Source organism: Myxine glutinosa (assembly GCF_964187855.1).
Source record: "Myxine glutinosa chromosome 7 unlocalized genomic scaffold, kmMyxGlut1.1 SUPER_7_unloc_1, whole genome shotgun sequence".
NCBI classification, from domain to species: Eukaryota; Metazoa; Chordata; class Myxini; order Myxiniformes; family Myxinidae; genus Myxine; species Myxine glutinosa.
In genome coordinates this window covers 28001-47694 of record NW_027616354.1, presented here as the reverse complement: position 1 = coordinate 47694, position 19694 = coordinate 28001, and the positions used below count along the sequence as shown (strand labels likewise).

Below are 19694 nucleotides of genomic sequence, written 5' to 3'. Positions count from 1 at the left end.
TTTTAAAAGTGTATACATTGCGCTATGTTTATTTAGAGATTATGTGTAGAATATAATACGGCTTTAAAAAAATAGGGACAATGCCCCTGGGCGCAGGCTGTAACACAACAAAATGTGAAAAACATCAAGTGGTATGAATACCTTCTCAAGGCACTGCATGTGAAATACTCAAGACTCCCTTCACACAACACACCATTCGCATCAGCACCTCCTACACAGCACATTCATGATCATGATACCATTTTCAACAATACTCACTTCAATAATATTTCGTCCATCAAATTGAAGTCCAACAAATAATTTTGTGAACAGGACACCAAGTGCCCACACATCGACTGGGGGACCTTCGTAGCCATGTGCTGTGATCTCTGGTGCCATATAGCCACGTGTGCCACAGCAGGTAAACATTTTCTCATCACGTGTGAAAAAAGGTCTGGCACCTTTGAAGTCGACGACCTTCACGATCCAATTAATGCTGAAAAGCACGTTTTGTGTCTGGAGAATAAACAGAAATCAATATGTTAAAATATATAACATATTTGGTGACAAACTATGTTGAAGGAAAGATGCAAATTTAAATGGGATGGGAAGTCAGGAAAAAATTCCAGAAAGAGAAAACTTTAAAAAACATCCTCTTCCAATGTCAGTCATGAGTTCACATAAAATGGAGGAGATTGAAGCGAGAGCAGATAGCGAGGAGTATAAACGATAGAGTTGCAGGAAGTGAGACTTTGTTTGCCTAAATGAGAGGAATCGAAGGTCACAAGATGTAGAGGTGTGAAAGGAAAGAGAAAATCGGAGGAAGCGTCACAATCTCGGAAAAGGACAACATTGTATCAACAAAAAAGAGCGATCTGAAGCAGGGAATGAATGAAGAGTGTTCTGTGCGGATAGAGATTAGGGATGGGAGACAATTTAGGCACGTATAATGAGGCTCTTGGGGTGACGGAAAGTAAGATTAAAAGGTTCATTTAGAATTCAGAAAGGATTGTGGTGAGGGAAGAGTACTGATTGTGGGTGATATAAATGTGCCAGGGAAAGACTGGGTTCAGAAACAGGGAAAGGGCAGAGGAAGAATTTCGTGATCTTGCCCAGGATTGCCTTTTAATGAGTTCGTCGATAATCCAATGAGGAGCGGGGTGTTCGACCTCTCATGAGGTAATAATCTGAACACGGTGGAGGAGGTTGAGGAAGAACAGCATTTATGGACAATTGACCAAAACCGAGTGTGTGTAAGTGGATTCGGATCCAAGATTGAGATTGTAGGATGAGGTTACCAGACGTCAGGAAGTTAAATTGTGAGAGTTTGAGGAGAGTTTCCTTAAATTTGGATAAACTACCAAGAGGACAATCAGTTTCAGAGAAATGGGCAACCTCCAAATAGGAAATGTACAACATCTTCACAATGTCGCCGTGAATAGAGATATCAAAATTAAACACAAATTCCAACAGTGGGGGCTGTATTTTTCACACAATACAACCGAGCTGGATTGGGTATTTAATTTTGATATCTTACTTTATATTTATATTTCAAGTTTAACTCATTATATGATGAACACAAAAAGGGTCCATATGTGACAGATTCCCCCCTCTTTTCGTCCATTGTAGGTCATCACCCAACAATATGAATTTTGTTCTTTCCTGCCTCCTCCACTTCCCACTCCCATTCCTGCCTTTGCTCCACCAAAAAATGGTTTTCATTGGAGTGTTATGCAGAACGTATCACGGTCTGCACTGGTGTAGTTGGTTACCTTTATATCCCTGTGCACAATTTTCTGGGAGTGCATGTACTCAACAGCATCAGCCATCTGGGGGGAGGAAGAGATGAAGTGTTCAAACATGGACACAGATTGTGGTTGTTAAGATTTTACAATTTTGAGTGCAATTCTTTCTGTCATATTTCAAACCACATCATGAACATCACACTGAGGCTGAAACCAACTTCAGCTCACCTGCTTCATGGGAAACCACAACTCTTTTTCTGTAAATGTCCTCAGAAGATTAATATGGGAAGCGAGTGAACCTGCACACATCAGACAGCAACATTCAAGGGCAAGGCAATGAGATTTTTCATTTTTGAGAAACGAGTAAAGGAAAAGTTGTTTTGTTTTTGAAGATTTGAATGTTTCATTGCTAAACAACATGCATTTTAAGGCCATTTTCCCTGCTAGAGCGGGGGTTAGCCTTGCGGTCCCCATGACAATCTTCTCCATTTTGCCCTATTTTCTGCATCTCTCCTTGTTAACCCCCTTGCCTGCATTTCTTCTTCCACCATCTTTAGCCAAGTCTTTCTCGGTCTTCCCCGTCCTCTACTTCCTTCTACATTAATTCCCATCACTCTTCTCAACCAGTCACTTTCATCCTTCCTCAACACATGACCAAACCATCTCAACCTGTTCCTCTTCACAGCATCAATCACAGGCAATATTCCCATCATCTTTCGCAATTCACCATTTGTCTTCCTCTCTCTCAACGATACTCCGCACATCCATCGAACCATTCGCATTTCCACCCTTTCCAGCCTTCGTTGCTGCTCTACGTTCATTACCCATGTCTCGCTCCCATAAATCATAACACTTCTCACACATGCAGCATACACCTTTCCCTTCAGCTTCAGCGACACTCTCCTCCTCATCAGCACGCCACTCAGTTCCCGAAACTTCTTCCATGCACATCTCACTCGAGCAACCGTTGCCGAGTCTGATCCACCTTCTCCATTCAGCATGTCTCCGAGGTAGCAAAATGTTTTCACACCTTCCAGCTTCACGCCGTCTCCAAGATCCAACTCAACATTTCCTCCATCTGCAGCTCCCTCTGTGCACACCTTACATTTGAATGTAGCTGCCACACTGGTAAATGACCCTCTCAGACCACTACATTTTTGGTGAACCCACTCAGCGCACATTGTACATTGAATGGAGTTAACTCCGACACCCTTCCTGCACACAGCACACGGCCACTTCCCAGTTCTTTCCACCTCACCTCATGCTTTACCACTTGCCATCACCTTCGTCTTTCCGATATTCACCTTCAGACCTTTTGTCTCCATACATTCCTTCCACTTGTTCATCTTTTCCTTCAGTCCATCCATACTTTCCGCAATCAACACCAGATCATCTGCATACAACAACTCCCACGGTAAACCCTCCTTTACGTTCTGAGCCAGCACCTCCATCGCAGCTACAAATAGTAGTGGACTTAGTACCGACCCCTGATGCACTCCCACCTTCACCTCAAACTCACCACTGTTCCCGTCCTTCGTCCTTACAGCCGTGCGCGCTCTTTTGTACATTGCCATCACTACTCTGATCAACCATTCCTCCACTCCTAACTTCCTCAATGCCCATGTCAATACTTTGCGTGGAACCCTATCGAATGCTTTCTCCAGATCAACAAACCCAAAAAACAACTTCTTCCTCTTCTCCATGTACTTCTCCTGTAACTGCCTCACAATGAAAAGCGCGTCTGTCGGTCCTCTTCCTGGCATAAATCCAAACTGCATTTCGTCGATGTTCACTTTCTTCCTTATCCTCCTCTCCAACACCCTTTCCAATACCTTCATTCCATGCTCCAATAACTTTATCGCTCGGTACGAGCCACACTCCAGAGGGTCACCTTTCCCCTTGTATAGAGGGACGAGGGTACTCGGTTCCCAATCCACTGGAATGCGGCCTTCTTTCACCACCAGATTACAGATCTCTGTCATTCTCTTCACACCCCAACTTCCTGCTGCCTTCAACATATCTCCCACAACTCCCGTCGGCCCTCCCGCTTTTCCACTCTTCATTGCTTTTATCAAGGGCTAACCCCCGCTCTAGCAGGGAACATGGCCTTAAAATGCATGTTGTTGTGTTGTTGTGTATTGCTTTTATCGCTTCCTCAACTTCCTTCTCAGTTATCTTCTCTGCCGGTACTAAAACTGGGTTGCTCTCTATGTTGCCATCCCATTCATTATCTGTATTCAACAGCATTTCCATATATCTTTTCCATCTTCCTTTAATTCCATCTGGGTCGACAACGATTTGTCCCACTTCGTCCTTCAAGCAACTCACCCCCATCACATCACACCTCTCTTTCGCTATGTGCTTTGCAATCCTGAATACTGCTTTCTGACCCTCTTCCGAATCCAAGCGTTCTCCGAACATTTTCCTTCATGCCTCCTGCGCCTTTGCTACCTCTTTCTTTGCAGCCTTCCTGGCTGCCTTATAACTTTCATGCTCTGCTGTTTCTGCTCCCGTACCCTTCGCCTTCTGCCACTCCTTGAACTTCTTCCTCTTCTCGTCAATCCTCTTTCCAACTTCATCATCCCACCACCATGTTTCCGAGTGCCTCGGTGGTCCTTTTGTCCATCCACATACCTCACCAACGGCTCCCAACAGACTAGCTTTCATTGACATCAAACCACTTTCAAGCTCAACCACATCATCCTCTACCCTACTCAGCCTCTCTTTTAATGCCTCCCTTACTGTTACCTCTTTCAACCTCCACACCTTCATTCTCGGTTGGTACTTCACCCGCCGAGCTCTCCTCGCACCTTTCACCCTTATGTCGCAGACAACCAAGTGGTGCTGTGAAACAGCCTCCTCCCCCGGGATCACCTTTGTGTCCCGGAGGTGCCCCCTATCTCGCCTACGCACCATCAGGTAGTCAACGGTTGTCGTCGACCCACCTGACGTGTATGTAACAAGCTTATTATCCTCTTTCTGGAACTGAGTATTACAAATCAACAAATCAGCTCCATCAGCAAACTCCAAAATCCTTTCACCTTCTCCATTTCTCACACCATATCCGTAACCCCCATGAACTCCCTCAAAACCATCCAAACTCCTTCCCACGTGTCCATTCAGGTCTCCTCCCACCACAACAACTTCCTCATCTTTCACGTTTTCCATCAGCTTCTCTATCGCACACCAGAACTTGTCCTTCTCTTCATCGCTTCGACCAACCTGCGGAGCATATCCCGAGATGACGTTCACCAAGAACTTTCCAATCATCATTTTCACCATCATCAACCTATCACTCACTCTAGTCACACTCACCACACTGTCGACAAACTCCTCAGAAAACAGGACACCAACACCATTCACGCCCTCCGGGCACCCTTGCCACATAGACTTGTATTTCTGTCCCTGCCTACCCTTCACCATTCTCACACCACTTCCCTTCCATCTCGTCTCTTGCACACAACATATGTCCACTCTTCGTCTGACCAATACTTCCACCACTTCTCCTGATCTCCCTGTCATTGTCCCTACATTCCATGTCCCAAACCTCAGAAACCGATCTCCACTTCGGGCTGCACCCTGCCCATATGTCGTTGTAATTGTCATGGTTTTCTTTTTGAGGCAATGTTTTTATGGCCGGATGCCCTTCCTGACGCCAACCCTCTTAGTCGTCTCTTACGACACGCAGGGATACGGTGTACCTATTCTGACCAGGGTACACACTGGGAAACGTTCAAAACATGGAAATTCTGGAGGGGGGCGGGGGCGTCAGCGTCACGGCTGCGGTTTAAACATATTCCAGCAATATCCAAACAGAACCATGGAAACCATGAAAAACAATCTGGGAAAAGTCTCCAAGCGAGAACGTGGATTTGAGAAAGAAGGAGCAGAGGCGGAAGAAAAACGAGATACAGGGGGCGGGGCACAAGTCGACACGAGGAGGAGAGTGAACAAGCACGTGTCCGGGAGGAGAGAAATAATCAATATAGAATTATTTGTCTATCCGTTTGTCCTGTTTTTAAAAACGCCGGGAAAGGGTAAGATGCCTGCGAGAGGCAGGGGGGAGAAAAGAAAATCAAGGAAACAAGCAAATACTATGAAGGAAAGAACTTACACTCACAAAACACCGACGGGGGGAAGGGAGCCCAGAAAGACCAGGCCGCGCACGACGCGTGAATAAAAAACGACCAATCACACACAAATCCACAACAACCACAAAACCAAAACTAAACAGAAACACACAACAAAACAACCAGCGGAAACCTGACAAAGACACGAATGGGAAAACACTCAAACTTCGATGCCGTGGAGAGCTCGAAGCAAGCCTCGTCGCCCGAGGGACCGGAAGCCCGAGCTAAAATAAACACAAAATGATAAAGATAAAAATTTGCATGCAAAATCAAAGGTCAGAGAAGAAAGAGCAAGGTGACAGAGGGCCACAGTTGGACACAATTAGGGGAAAGAATGAACAAGAAAAGTGGAGCAAGATAGGGAGAGAGAGATAGAGGGGGGAAGAGTAAACACTGGACAATGGAAGGGAAGGGCAGAATGTAAAGAGGGTTCATGGGAAAAAAATATCGAAGAAAGGATGGAGGGTGACATGAGACGGTGATGCACCACATGCACTAAGTCTTCGAGGGGAGAATTTGATTGAATAGTTGCAGAAAGGCAGAAAGGCAGTTGCAGAGGGCAGTTGCAGAAATGTGAGAAAAGAGGAATAAAAAGTGGAGGTGTGCGTAAAGTGTGCACTTTGAGTTGAACCAGGAAGGGATTACTGGATCTACTTGTGTAGTGAAGGATCGGGAGACTTGTCAGTCTCTTCCAAGACACTCTGCCTTTTGACAGGCCGCATAAATGAGAAGAGCCACCCCATCTGCCATGTTAGGAACTGGCAATGTGTTTCAGGCTCATCACGTGATAGGATAATTTTGAAAGCTTCTTATTTAACAGAAACCAAATCAGTTTGTGATGCTGCTATCTCATCACCTAAATGAGAGGTAGCCCAATCACAAACAGGTCTCCTGGATCCTGTGGAATATAAAGCTCTCAAGAGGTCTCCATTGGACAACACAGACACAGTGTAGACTATGAGTTTAAGGAATTATTTGGAATGATGGAATCTGCAGCTCAGTTTGGGAAACAGTTTTGATATGTGATCCACGTCATGGCTGATGGTGAAGCCTATAAAGTCAAGAAATCGAACCACTTCTTGTGTTTGACCAGGAAAAAAGATCAGTTGGTTGTTTTTTTACAATCGTGCCGGAGTGACAGAGTGAACTGAGATTTGTCAGAACTGAAAGAGATGGTCAAACAATCAGGATATCATCATTCATGTTTACTAATTATTAACTTATTTAGCTACTCAGGTGAAGATGGACCTGATCGACACAAACAGTGCATTTTCAGCAAAATGACGTCAGAAACCTCACCTCTTTCCACATACTCCAAAATGAAGACGATGCGCTGACTGTCTCGATTTTTTGGCTGGATGTCGAGCAATTTTACTGAAGGGAAATGAGATAGTGGAGCATTGGTTAATATGGCATAAGAATCTTACCAAAAGTCAAACACCTTTAAACAACATGATCAACATGCACATTTTTTGTGATGACAAGTAGTCAACAGGTGAGCCTCAACATAATCCTTTCACCATCACCATTCATGATCTTGTATGTAAACATTTATCTGGGTGGTGTGTGTACAAATCGCAATTCGTATCGAGTAGACTTAAGTTGAGGCAAACAACTGATCAGAATTCTTCCGAGAACACGACATTTGGCGAACACACAACTCAGATGCGGTTGGCTCAGTATATTTGATTTAGTGTGTTGGAATCTCATTCTTGATGACACAAAAGCAAATGAAAGTGAAACGCAAAGAGATGAAAAGAGGATCCGGTTTCCAGCAGCAGCTTCTCATCTTCTCTTCACTTGTTTGGCTTCATGAAGCCTGGTGTTCGCTTCACCGTTAATGTTGCTAGCTGAAGATCTTCTGTTGTTGAATTTGAGCCCATATTACGCCCCAGAAATACCACCTAGTGGGTTGACTTAGCCTGTTATCCTTCAGACGTCGCAAAATGAGTACCGGCCTACTGGTAATAGGGGCACTGCATCAGCAGCACAGCCACAATTCTAGAACGTGATGCAACCAGCAGCCACATGCTGCATACGAAACAACAACTCTTCCCATACTCGCTAAAACCATCCTTATTCAGCTTGTTCAACATCTGTGTCCTCTTCCCCCTTCTCTCACTCTATCTTCCGTCAAGTGTCGTCCTCTTGCATCCATTACCCTGCTATCGGTGAAGTACCAGTCTCATGTTGAGATCTGCACCCAAACTCAAGAACTCAAGTGTGCTTCCTTTTAATTCCGATGCACCATCCTGTCAAACCTCCAAGACAAATAATGTCTTTCTTGGTATTTGTTGCAAATTTTAGAGGTCTTTGAATGAAATAGAACTGCATTTCAATATCAATATGTATATTTATTCTCTAAAACTAGTTGTTCAATTCTCTCTGAGACAGGAATTGTGATGATGGTCATATTATTGCAAGTACTTTTCAATTTTGTTCAGAGATGTCATGATAAAGAAGAAGAACCACCCAATTTCGGCTTCAGAAAAAAATTTCCAACATTTAAATCAAATTTTAGTGTCACCACGGAGTGGAGGGAATGTTGCAGAGAAGAACGAATGGTCACATGCACTTGCAAGATGCAAAATAAATGAAATACAGTAGCTGGTACGTTTGTGTCCAACAACTTTGCCTGCACAGTCCAACAACTTTGCCTGCAAGGTTTGGAGGTTGCAAAATCGCAAAAAATTAACAGGTAACTTTTCGATACCAAATTTGGCATCAGAGCCCTTTGTAGCCATAGGCAGGTCCAAAGCACAAGAAAAAAAGAACAGGACTTGGACTCGGAATGCTCAGTGCTCAGACTTGGACAGCTTGGACAACTTGGATTCTGACTCGGACAAGGTGGACTCGACTACAACACTCAAGGTGGTGGGAGGAACCATCCTGGATAGGTCGCCACTCTGACACAGGATAAAAGAGTGTAAGAGACATTTCTATTGAAGAACAAGCAATCCAAAAGGGGGCTGACAGGATGGCCTAGAGCTCTAGACGTTTGCAGACTCGCCTCAAGGCCATCTTGCCTGGTTTGGAAATCTGCTAGATCCCGTCTGCTAGAATTACTTGGTGGACGCTAAAGACCCATGGTGTCCTTCGCGCAGAGTAGGCGAGCTATCACCAGCACCCTAGCCAAGTTACAAATTCCTGTCCCAACGACTGCTGGGAAGGCAATGGCGAGCCATCCAATTCCCTTGCTGAGGAAGCTGCTTTGGTGGCACCGGCATTCTGTGAAAGCGGATGAAGAGATAGAGCTGAAAGATTTTTTGCAAACTTGAACTGTGGCTTTGATTGAAGTTGAAGAAAAGTAAATGGTTGAGGAAAGTGAGAAATTCGTGCCACGGAAGCACAATTTGCAACTTGTTTTTTTCACAGTGTTAATCAAATTAAAGACCAATTACTGCACTGAAGACCCAAAAAGGAAGCGGGACATTAACAAGGCATACGCACATGCACACATACAGTTTCTTTCGATCGTCTACACCCCCCTTCAAACTTTTCCCCTTTTGTTGTCTTATAGCCTGGAATTAAATTGTACAAGCATTACGCCTAGGTCCCCCGTCGGGGAAGTGATGTGAGTTCACAAAGTGGAAGACGCAGAAAACATGCTATGATATGATATTTCGCTCACAAGGTTCAGACATATATATGGTGGCGCCCATCTTGGATATTGACGTGGCGACCCAATTTTCAATAGGGTTCTTCCTTATGCCTAGATACACCCAAAAACCAGATTAGAAGTTGGTACTTCGCTTATTTTTCAAGATATTTCGTTCACAGGGTTCAGACATATATATGGTGGCGGCCATCTTGGATTTTGACGTGGCGACCCAATTTTCAATAGCGTTCTTCCTTATGCATAGGTACACCTACACACCAGATTAGAAGTTGGTACTTCGCTTATTTTTCAAGATATTCCGCTCACAAGGTTGACATACATGGCGGCGGCCATGTATGACATTGCTGCGGACCTGCCTTGCTTTTTTTGGCCTCGGGGATGTTGGATGCTTCCATTGTGATGACTGCAACTTGGTTTCTGGGTCGTACCCATAAACCCAGGACTCATCGCCAGTGATCACTGTGTTGAGGAAGCTGGGATCGTTGCTCACAGTCTCCAGCATGTCCTGTGCGATCTCCAAACGGAGTTGCTTCTGCTCAATTGTTAAGCAGCTTTGGTACGAACTTCGCTGAGATTCTCCTGAAGCCCAAATCCTCCTTCATAATGGAATGAACGGATCCAATGCTGACGCCCACCTCGTCTGCAAGCTCTCTGATCGTGATTCGACGATCCTGCATCACCAGGGTCCTCAATTGGTCAATAACGATCTCATTTCGGGATGTTGAGGGCCTACCCGAATGTGCTTCACTCTCCACTGATGTGCGGCCATCTTTGAAGCGGTTGTACCACTCCTTTATCTGTGTGGTGCTCATTGCTTCGTCCCCGAAGGCCTGTTGAATCTTGCGGATCGTTTCCACTTGGGAATCGCCAAGCTTTACACAAAATTTGATGCAGTAGCGTTGTTCAAGTTTTTCCGTCATTTTGTCAAAAACGAAAATCCGACGGTGCTCACTTACACTTCCTCACTCATCGGCGGTCTGCCGTCGAATGACAGCTTCTGCAGGTGGGGAAAAATTCACGCGTACGCATTAGGATCGCCTACATACGTGCACCAATCAACGCCTCCCTAGCTTCATTTGTTTACGCACGACTAATTAAGGTCACATACTTTTTGAACATACCTCGTATACACAGTCACGTGAAAAAGTAAGTACACCCCATGTAAAGTTTGGACTTTTTCAACATATTTCAACATACAGCTATTTGATCTTCATTTCAACGATATTGGGAGATAAAGGTGATATAATATAACAAATATCATGAAACATTTACATTTTGTAGTCCATTGTATAATTTAAATAAACATAAATGCAAATTTCGCATGTGGAAAAGTAAGTACACCCCGACATTTATCACTACTTGAAATATCTAAAATTAGAATCAGGTGCACCAGCTCAGGTGCAAATTATTAGAACATCGTCAGAGAGGATCTTGGAGGAACCTGTCTTATTTAAACCTCAGACATTTAGTTTGGTTTGCTCTTTGTTGCTGAAGTGTGCAGCGTCACCATGCCTAGATAAAAAGAGCTCTCTGAGGCCTTCAGAAAGAAGGTTATGGATGCCTACGAGTCTGGGAAGGGATTTAAAAAGCTCTCCAAACAATTTGAAATCAATCATTCGACTGTCCGGAAGATCATCGACAAGTGGAGAAGATTCCAACCAACTGCTAACTTGTTCAGGCCAGGCCGCCCCAGCAAGTTCAGCCCGAGAGCAGACCGCAAAATGCTGAAAGCAGTCTCTAAGAACCCCAGAATGTCATCACGGGACCTACAGGTAGCTCTTGCCACTGTTGATGTCAAAGTGCACGAGTCTACCATTAGAAAGAGGCTGCACAAATTTGATCTACGTGGGAGGTGTGCCAGGAGGAAACCTTTGCTGTCCAGAAAGAACATCAGGGCAAGACTAAAGTTTGCCAATGAAAGGCAAAGACCAGCACTTCTGGAACAATGTGGAACATACATATATATTTTTGACAGATGTCAAAAAAAAACCAAAAAAAAAAAAACCACCTTTAGAGGCCATTTTTCCCCGCAAAGCGGGGGTTGGCCTTTTTCGGGCACCGTGGTTGTTGTTGTTTTTGCTGGCCCCCTTTTTGAAGCAATGTTTTACGGCCGGATGCCCTTCCTGCCGCCAACCCTTTTTGTCGCCTTTTACGACAAACAGGGATTTACCAGTGAACTGGTACTCAATTTGCCGACCTCAGAAGGATGACAGGCTGAGTCAACCCTCCTGGCGTTAATTCAGCGATCGACCTGGATTCGAACCCAGGATCCAAGGATCCTAAGCTGGCACCCCAGCCGTTAGCCCTGTCAGAGACTGGTAGACAGTTATAAGAAACGCCTACTTGAAGTTGTTTCTGCCAAAGGGGGCAATACCACCTATTAGAGCCAAGGGTGTACTTACTTTTTCCACAGATGAGTCAAAGGTAGAGCTATTTGGCCACAGTACCAGAAGACATGTTTGGCAAAAACCAAAGACAGCATTTGACCACAAGAACCTGATACCATTTGACCACAAGCATGGTGGTGGAAATATTATGGTTTGGGGCAGCTTTGCTGCATCAGGGCCTGGGCAGCTCACCATCATAGAATCCACTATGAATTCTTCATTGTACCAAAGGGTGCTTGAGGATAATGTGAGGCCATCTGTCGGAAAGTTGAAGCTCAACCGAAGGTGAACCTTGTAACATGACAATGACCCTAAACAAACCAGTAAATCCACCAAGGAATGGCTGAAAAGAAAGAAATGGAGGGTTCTGGAATGGCCAAGTCAAAGCCCGGATCTAAATCCCATCGAGACGTTGTGGGTGGATTTGAAACGAGCTGTGCATGCAAGAAACCCCTCAAGCATCGCACAGCTGAAAGAATTCTGCATGGAGGAGTGGGCAAAAATTTATCCCAGTCGATGTCAGAGACTGGTAGACAGTTATAAGAAACGCCTACTTGAAGTTGTTTCTGCCAAAGGGGGCAATACCACCTATTAGAGCCAAGGGTGTACTTACTTTTTCCACATGCGTAATTTGCATTTATGTTTATTTAAATTATACAATGGTCTACAAAATGTAAATGTTTCATGATATTTGTTATATTATATCACCTTTATCTGTCAATATTGTTGAAATGAAGATCAAATAGCTGTATGTTGAAATATGTTGAAAAAGTCAAAACTTTACATGGGGTGTAATATATATATATGTATATACGTATATATATACACAAAGAATTAAGTTAAGCACCCCCCCCGTTTTTTTACAACCTCGCACATTACAAGTTTGTTGTCGTCAAAACAGTGTAATATACCCATGATATTGCTATATTTTCTGGAGAAGTGATATTATGGTCACATAAAAACATAACAATCATGCCGTTTTCAATATTTTATTCTGAAGAATTTAAGGTGAAATTTTTTGGGAATTTTAGGCATATTTTCACCTCAATTTAAGTATGGAGCTATAGGTCCATCACGGACAGTGTGGATGACGTTTATGTTTTCTAACGTACAGTCATTGTTCTGAGAAGACCTCTAGCGATCTTTGCGTCAATAACGTGTGTAGGACCCACGTGATCGGATCACTGACTCAACCCTACGTCTCATAGACCCTGTAAGCCGTCGTATGCGTTGCTGTGGCAGGTTGAACCCCCTCGAGCACGTTTGGGACATGTTGGGACGACAAATTGCGAAGATGGTCCCTCCAATAGCCAATCTGGATGAATTGGAACGTGCATTACATCGGGAATGGAACAACCTGCCACAGCAACGCATACGACGGCTTACAGGGTCTATGAGACGTAGGGTTGAGTCAGTGATCCGATCACGTGGGTCCTAATTGACGCAAAGATCGCTAGAGGTCTTCTCAGAACAATGACTGTACGTTAGAAAACATAAACGTCATCCACACTGTCCGTGATGGACCTATAGCTCCATACTTAAATTGAGGTGAAAATATGCCTAAAATTCCCAAAAATTTTCACCTTAAATTATTCCGAATAAAATATTGAAAACGGCATGATTGTTATGTTTTTATGTGACCATAATATCACTTCTCCAGAAAATATAGCAATATCATGGGTATATTACACTGTTTTGAGGACAACAAACTTGTAATGTGCGAGGTTGTAAAAAAACGGGGGGGGTGCTTAACTTAATTCTTTGTGTATATATATATATATATATATATATATATATATATATATATATATATATATATATATATATATATATATATATATATATATATATATATATATATATATATATATATATATATTATATATGTGTATCTATGTATGTATGTATGTATGTACGTACATACATACATACATACATACATACATACATACATACATACATATATATTGTTGCGGATATGGGATTTGGCCTCCATCCATATCCGCTTGTAAATATTCCCCTATTTCCCCAATACTCCCCAGCTATCCCCAATCCCCCATTCCCTAGTCCCATTGTCTGTAAACAACACTCTGTAGCCCCGACCTTCCCCTTTTTCCCCCATTAAATGTCGTGCCCAGGTTCACCGCATCTCACGTAGACAACTATAGGACATCTTGCTAGTTATTCTTAGTCTATGTCAGTTAAGGACTCGTTTCCATTAATTCTGACTCTTCGTTGCACCAGAATGTGATTGTATGGCACCAGTAGTAAGTTTAGGACCTCCCAATACCTCCCCGCATCTCTTCCTCATGAAACAACACCAACAACAACAACAGCGGCGCGGGGAGTGCGCGTCCTCACTCCGGCTTGGTTAGCCGCCATTGACCATGTGCTCCGACGGGGTTACCACTCAGGGGCTGACTGTCAGCTCCTCGTCAAGGGCGGAGCCCGGTAACCCCCCGCACCCAATAAGAAGCGGCGGACCGATTCCATCTGGGGCGGAGCTAACGAGCCGAGGGCGTGTCACTCCCCGCTGGATATGCGCAGGAAGACGGAGGTGACGTCAGATGCGCCTCAGCTTGGACAAAGAAGGACGCCACCTCCGAGCGCTGAGACACCTCCCTGAATCTTTTGGACCAGACCGGGTCGATTCTGCCCCTGAGCCAAGGTGCACCTTGAGCCATCGACTGCCTGCCCTCCCCTGCCATCAATCCCTGTGTGAGTCAGTCTTGTCCCGGTTATCTGTGGTCTGTCGGGGCTAAGATAAGACCGTGTTTAAGTGCCCACCTTTCTGTGCTGTACCTCTTGTGCCGTGTAATCTAAACGTTCTGCAAACCCATATTATAACCTCCTCCGGAGGTCTTGAGAACTGTACCCCTGGTGTCGTGTCATTTAACCCAGCCGTTGTGTCCTTTCCTTCATTGATCTAGCGTAGCGCGATTCGGCCAACGTTCGAGTATAATCGGGTAACTTGTGCGAACACGGCGGCCATTCCGCTCGGCCCAGCATAACATCTTAATAAGTCGTGTCCATAACAATTGGTGGCGGGAAGTGGGATCGGTCCCGGAGCGCGTTTCACGCGCTCGAAATTATAACGGCGAAATTTGATTGTGTTTTACAAAAAAAATAAAAACCCGAATTTTGAAAGTCGCGCTATGGCAGATCAAGACGGCTGGGTTCCGGTAGAGGAGAGTGAGGCAGGGTCGATCCAGGACCAAATAGAGGGACATGAGGAGAGCGAAGCAGTGAGGGTAGCAGGGTCGCAAAATGGCGTCGTCGCGCACGAGGTTACGGGCGCGCAAAATGGCGCCTCGCACATGGCCACGGCGACCGCGACCGTGGTAGCGCCGCTTGTGGATTCGAACCTTTTCCTCCTGCAAATGAGGGCCCTTATGGAACAAATGGGAGACCAAATTGGAGGTTTGAAAAACAGTATAGAGGCTCAGGGTGAGCGGTTGGGAAACCAAATTGTGGGAATGAGGGCTGATAGTGAGCGATTGGAGGGCCAAATGGGGGTAATGGGAAACCAAATGGGGGTAATGAGGGACGAAGCGAGGGGTACCGGTGAGGGGTTAGACAATAATTTTAAGGGATTAGACAAGAAATTTGGGAAATTAGACAATAGATTAGGGGAAATACAGGAGGGGTTAACGGGGGTAGAAAATAGAATGGCTGCCCAGGAGAATCAGATAGAGGGAGTGAAAAATGGGTTAGAGGGGTTAGAAAACAGGATGGAAGGCAAATTGAGGGACATGAGGGACCAAGCGGAAAGGGAAGTTAAACAAATGGGGCAGCAGATAGAGGGGGTCAGAATGGGGGTAGAAACTAAACTGGATGCTCACAGGGAGGAAATGGAGCAGATGAGGGTGGCATCTGGGCAGGAGATGCAAGTGATGGGAGAAGAGATCAGAAGAGGTGTGAGTGAGGAGGTCAGAGGAGTGCGCGAGGAGGTGAGGCACTGTAAGGAGCGCATGGAGAAGGAGGTGAGAAAGGGGACTGTACAATTGCAAGGTGGTATAGAGGAGTTGACGCTGGGAGTAGAACAACTGACAGTGGGACAAAAGGAGTTGGGGGACCAGGTAAAGAAGAACACAGCGGTAATAGAGGGTTTAAAATCGACACAGAAGGAGATGAAAAAGGATGTAGGGGTAATTAAAAAAGAGTGTCAGACGGTACATGAGGACCTGACGAGGAAAATGGACAAGGTGGTAGAGGTGATGGAGGTTAAAGAGCGGGAGGTGCGGGAGCAAATAGAAAAAAATAAAGTGGAGTTAGAGGAAGAACTTAAAGGGGCGCACGAGGAGATGAAGGAGGTGAAACAGAAATTAGAAGAAGTGGAAGAAGGGGTGAGCGAAATTAAGAAGCGACGGAGAGAGGATAAGAAAGAGATAAAGGAGGAAGTAAAAGAATTGGTCCAAAGTCTGTGTTCGGATCGTGATGATGTGCTCATTAACCGGATGAGGGATTCGCAGGTGATGGAGGAGAAGCGAAGAGAAAGAGGACCCGGTGTAAGTGGTGACCAATATGGTCGTGCGTATGATGCGCCAGGTGATTTAATAAGCTTGGGGGTCGAGATAGACCCGGATGTTCGTGAGAGGCCAAGAGTGAGGTGTATGGTTGGTCCGGAGGGTATGGAACGAGAGGTGCGAGGTGTGGGTGAGCAAGGTTGTGGTGGTATGGAATGGGTAGCGGGTTGCGGAAGTGTGACCCATGCATCGACACCAACAGGGGTAGTTGTTAGAGGGACCGGGGAGGCACGAGAGCCCCTTGGGGGTAATGTACTGTGGGGGCCCGGCCGGTTCGGCCCCGCGCTGACCCCGCAAGGGGCGACGCACGGGGTCCGGCAGGCGGGCAACGACTCGCATACGAGGTGGTCCCACAAGGTCCCACTCGCGCCGTATGACGGTGGGTAAGGGTGGCATCCCTGCCACCCTTCCCATGAGTGGGGCAAAGGAGCAATAGTTTATGGGGTGTATGGCAGTGAAAACTAGCCCGGGTGGGTTAGGATATTGATAGGGATCTAGCGAAGATGACATTAGGTAACGTTAAGGTTAGTTAGTGACTGATACCTGTAGTGGGGACGCAGGTAGATTAGTATGGATGATAATGACGTGGGAGCGCAATAGTTTAAAAGGACGACTGGGAAGCGCAAGTTTCAGAGGGGAGTAGTTAGATGAGATGATGCTGTGTGAGAACTGGACAGGTGTGTGGAGCAGTGGATGAGTAGTGAGTGTTGTGGATCAGCGCGAATGCGCTTGGGGAGAGAAGGGTGCAGGCGGCACCAAGAGTGAGAGCACAGGTGTGCAAGTACAGGTGTGTGGAGAGAGTTGGAGTAAGTGGTACGGAGTGGTGTGCATGGTGCGAAGGTGTGGATGGGGGAAGAGTGGACCCCTTTCACGAGTACCCGGGGCGGGTAGTGTAAGTGTTAGGTGGAGGGTATAGGTAAATTGTGGTTGGATATTGGCATTTGTGGTGCGGTTGCAGAATGGTATTGTGGATGGGTGCATTAGTGTTGTGGAAATGGCTGGGCGTGTAGCCTGTTAGTGTGTGTAGTTGGTTGGGCACTCCACCACTGTGAGGATGTCGGCCAGGTGAGGCCGCAGGTGGGCTCTGGGAGCCGTTAGTGTCAGTGGGGCCCGAGGATCCGGAGGACGGACCCGGGTAGCCCAGTGCCAGAGAGGGCACCGAGTGGGGAGAGCGCCAGAGGGCCTTCCCCAGGTAGTTAGGTTAGGGTAAGGAGCAGGTAAGCTCGGAGGCAACTGCAGTGGTGGAGGTGTGCAGGTGGGTAGACCGGCTAGGAGAGCTACACGTCGCAGCCCAGAAATTGTGCGAGGGCACCGAGAGATGAATCGGGGGAGTGAGACCCCAAATTGAGAGGCACCACAGTTTGGTCAATGGGAATTGGTTTTTAGAACCCATAGTGTAAGTTGGCCAATGGATTGGCAGGGAAAGACCCCGGGTAATGTAAAGTTGTTAAAGTCATTTAGAAAATAGTTAGGATTGATGAACCTGTCGCACCATACGCAGCCACTTACCTGTGGTGATGATGATGACTCCACACCTGTGTTTTCTTTGTTCTGTGTGCAGGAAATGAGAATTGCTGTGTGGATTTGTGAGACGCATCACGACGTGGATAAGACATTGGGGTGATTCCATCTCTCCCTCCTTAGGAGGGACTGATGATGAATTGGTGATGGCAAATTTTGATGTTGAGTTGGAGACGGCAAATTGTGATGAGAGTTGGAAATGGCAAATTTGATTGGTTAGGAGGGAGAGGAGACGAATTTGGTTTATGGGAGGAACGGGGAAGACAGTAGGGACGTTTGTTGATTTGTAAAGTAGATGTTTATGGGTAGTGTTGTGTTTTGTGGATACAGTAAGGGGTAAGGGAGGGGCAATGTAGGTTACCTGGTGGGGGGGGGGGCGTACGGTAGGAACGTACCTGTCTCACCTGGTTCCCATGTGCCCCTAGTGTGCATTACCTTGTATTGCGTGCACTTTTGCGCCCTTACCACCTTACTCACTTGTCTTCTTCTTTTGTCTCCCACCTCCGAGGATCTGGCTTTGGGGCAGAGAGAGAGGAGAGAGAGGTGCTGGCTCCGCAGTTGTGGGCCTGTACTTTCGCTGCTTGCTGCCTGGATCGATACACCATATGGACTGCAATTTTTGTGGCCGCCCACCATGGACCGCAGTTCTCTTGCGGGCAAGCACCACCCGTTGAGGGACCTATGGGTCAACGTGGCACCTATGCCATACAGGTGAACCACTTTTAGTTGGCCCCCTGACACCACAATACAGAAATGGACGCGGTTGGCGCCTTTCTTTATTTTTGAAAGAAGCCAGAAGGCCAAGTGCACTTCATGAAGGCAAGACCAGCGGCAGAACATCGGCCGGCTGCGACACCACCGGTGATTTATGAACATTTTATTGGTGCACCGGATGGTGCTGACTGTGTTATGGGGTGGTGCTTTTGGTGCTTGGATGGGGTGCTCTGCACATTATTAAAGGCCGTAGGGCCACAGAGCACTCGTGGGTTGGTGTATCGATGCTGGCATGCGTGCTCTCTCTATGCATAACATCTGCATGTGTTCCTCCAAAAACAGGTCCTGGATCGTAGTGTAAATATCAGTGTAGTCTTGTGTAAATAATGCTCCCTACCGGCTGTATGTTTAGTTTGAGAATTCTTTCCGCGATTCGGTTATCCTGTGGGTGTGTTTCTGTTAGGAGAAGGGTGCAACGTCGCAGGGGGACATATTTACTCATTTGTGAATATCTGTAAAACTGTCGCACTCAGGGTAGAGTTAATAGTAGAGGGAACTACATCTGAGTGCCACACTAAAGTAGGTAAAAATTTATCGGGTCGGGACGCCCCGAGGTAGAGAAGGGTGCAATGTTGCGGATATGAGATTTGGCCTCCATCCATATCCGCTTGTAAATATTCCCCTATTTCCCCAATACTCCCCAGCTATCCCCAATCCCCCATTCCCTAGTCCCATTGTCTGTAAACAACACTCTGTAGCCCCGACCTTCCCCTTTTTCCCCCATTAAATGTCGTGCCCAGGTTCACCGCATCTCACGTAGACAACTATAGGACATCTTGCTAGTTATTCTTAGTCTATGTCAGTTAAGGACTCGTTTCCATTAATTCTGACTCTTCATTGCACCAGAATGTGATTGTATGGCACCAGTAGTAAGTTTAGGACCTCCCTTCCCCCCCCCGCATCTCTTCCTCATGAAACAACAACACCAACAACAACAACAGCGGCGCGGGGAGTGCGCGTCCTCACTCCGGCTTGGTTAGCCGCCATTGACCATGTGCTCCGACGGGGTTACC

General features: G+C 46.0%; 1 long non-coding RNA gene across 1 annotated transcript; it reads right to left on the bottom strand.

Moving 5' to 3' along the window:
- Window positions 1-399: 399 nt before the first annotated feature.
- LOC144888909 (uncharacterized) lies at window positions 400-2017 on the bottom strand. The gene is made up of 3 exons (XR_013621466.1): window positions 1953-2017; window positions 1752-1808; window positions 400-495 (listed from the first exon to the last, which is right to left on the bottom strand). It is a non-coding gene; the product is annotated as an uncharacterized LOC144888909 (long non-coding RNA).
- Window positions 2018-19694: the final 17677 nt, after the last annotated feature.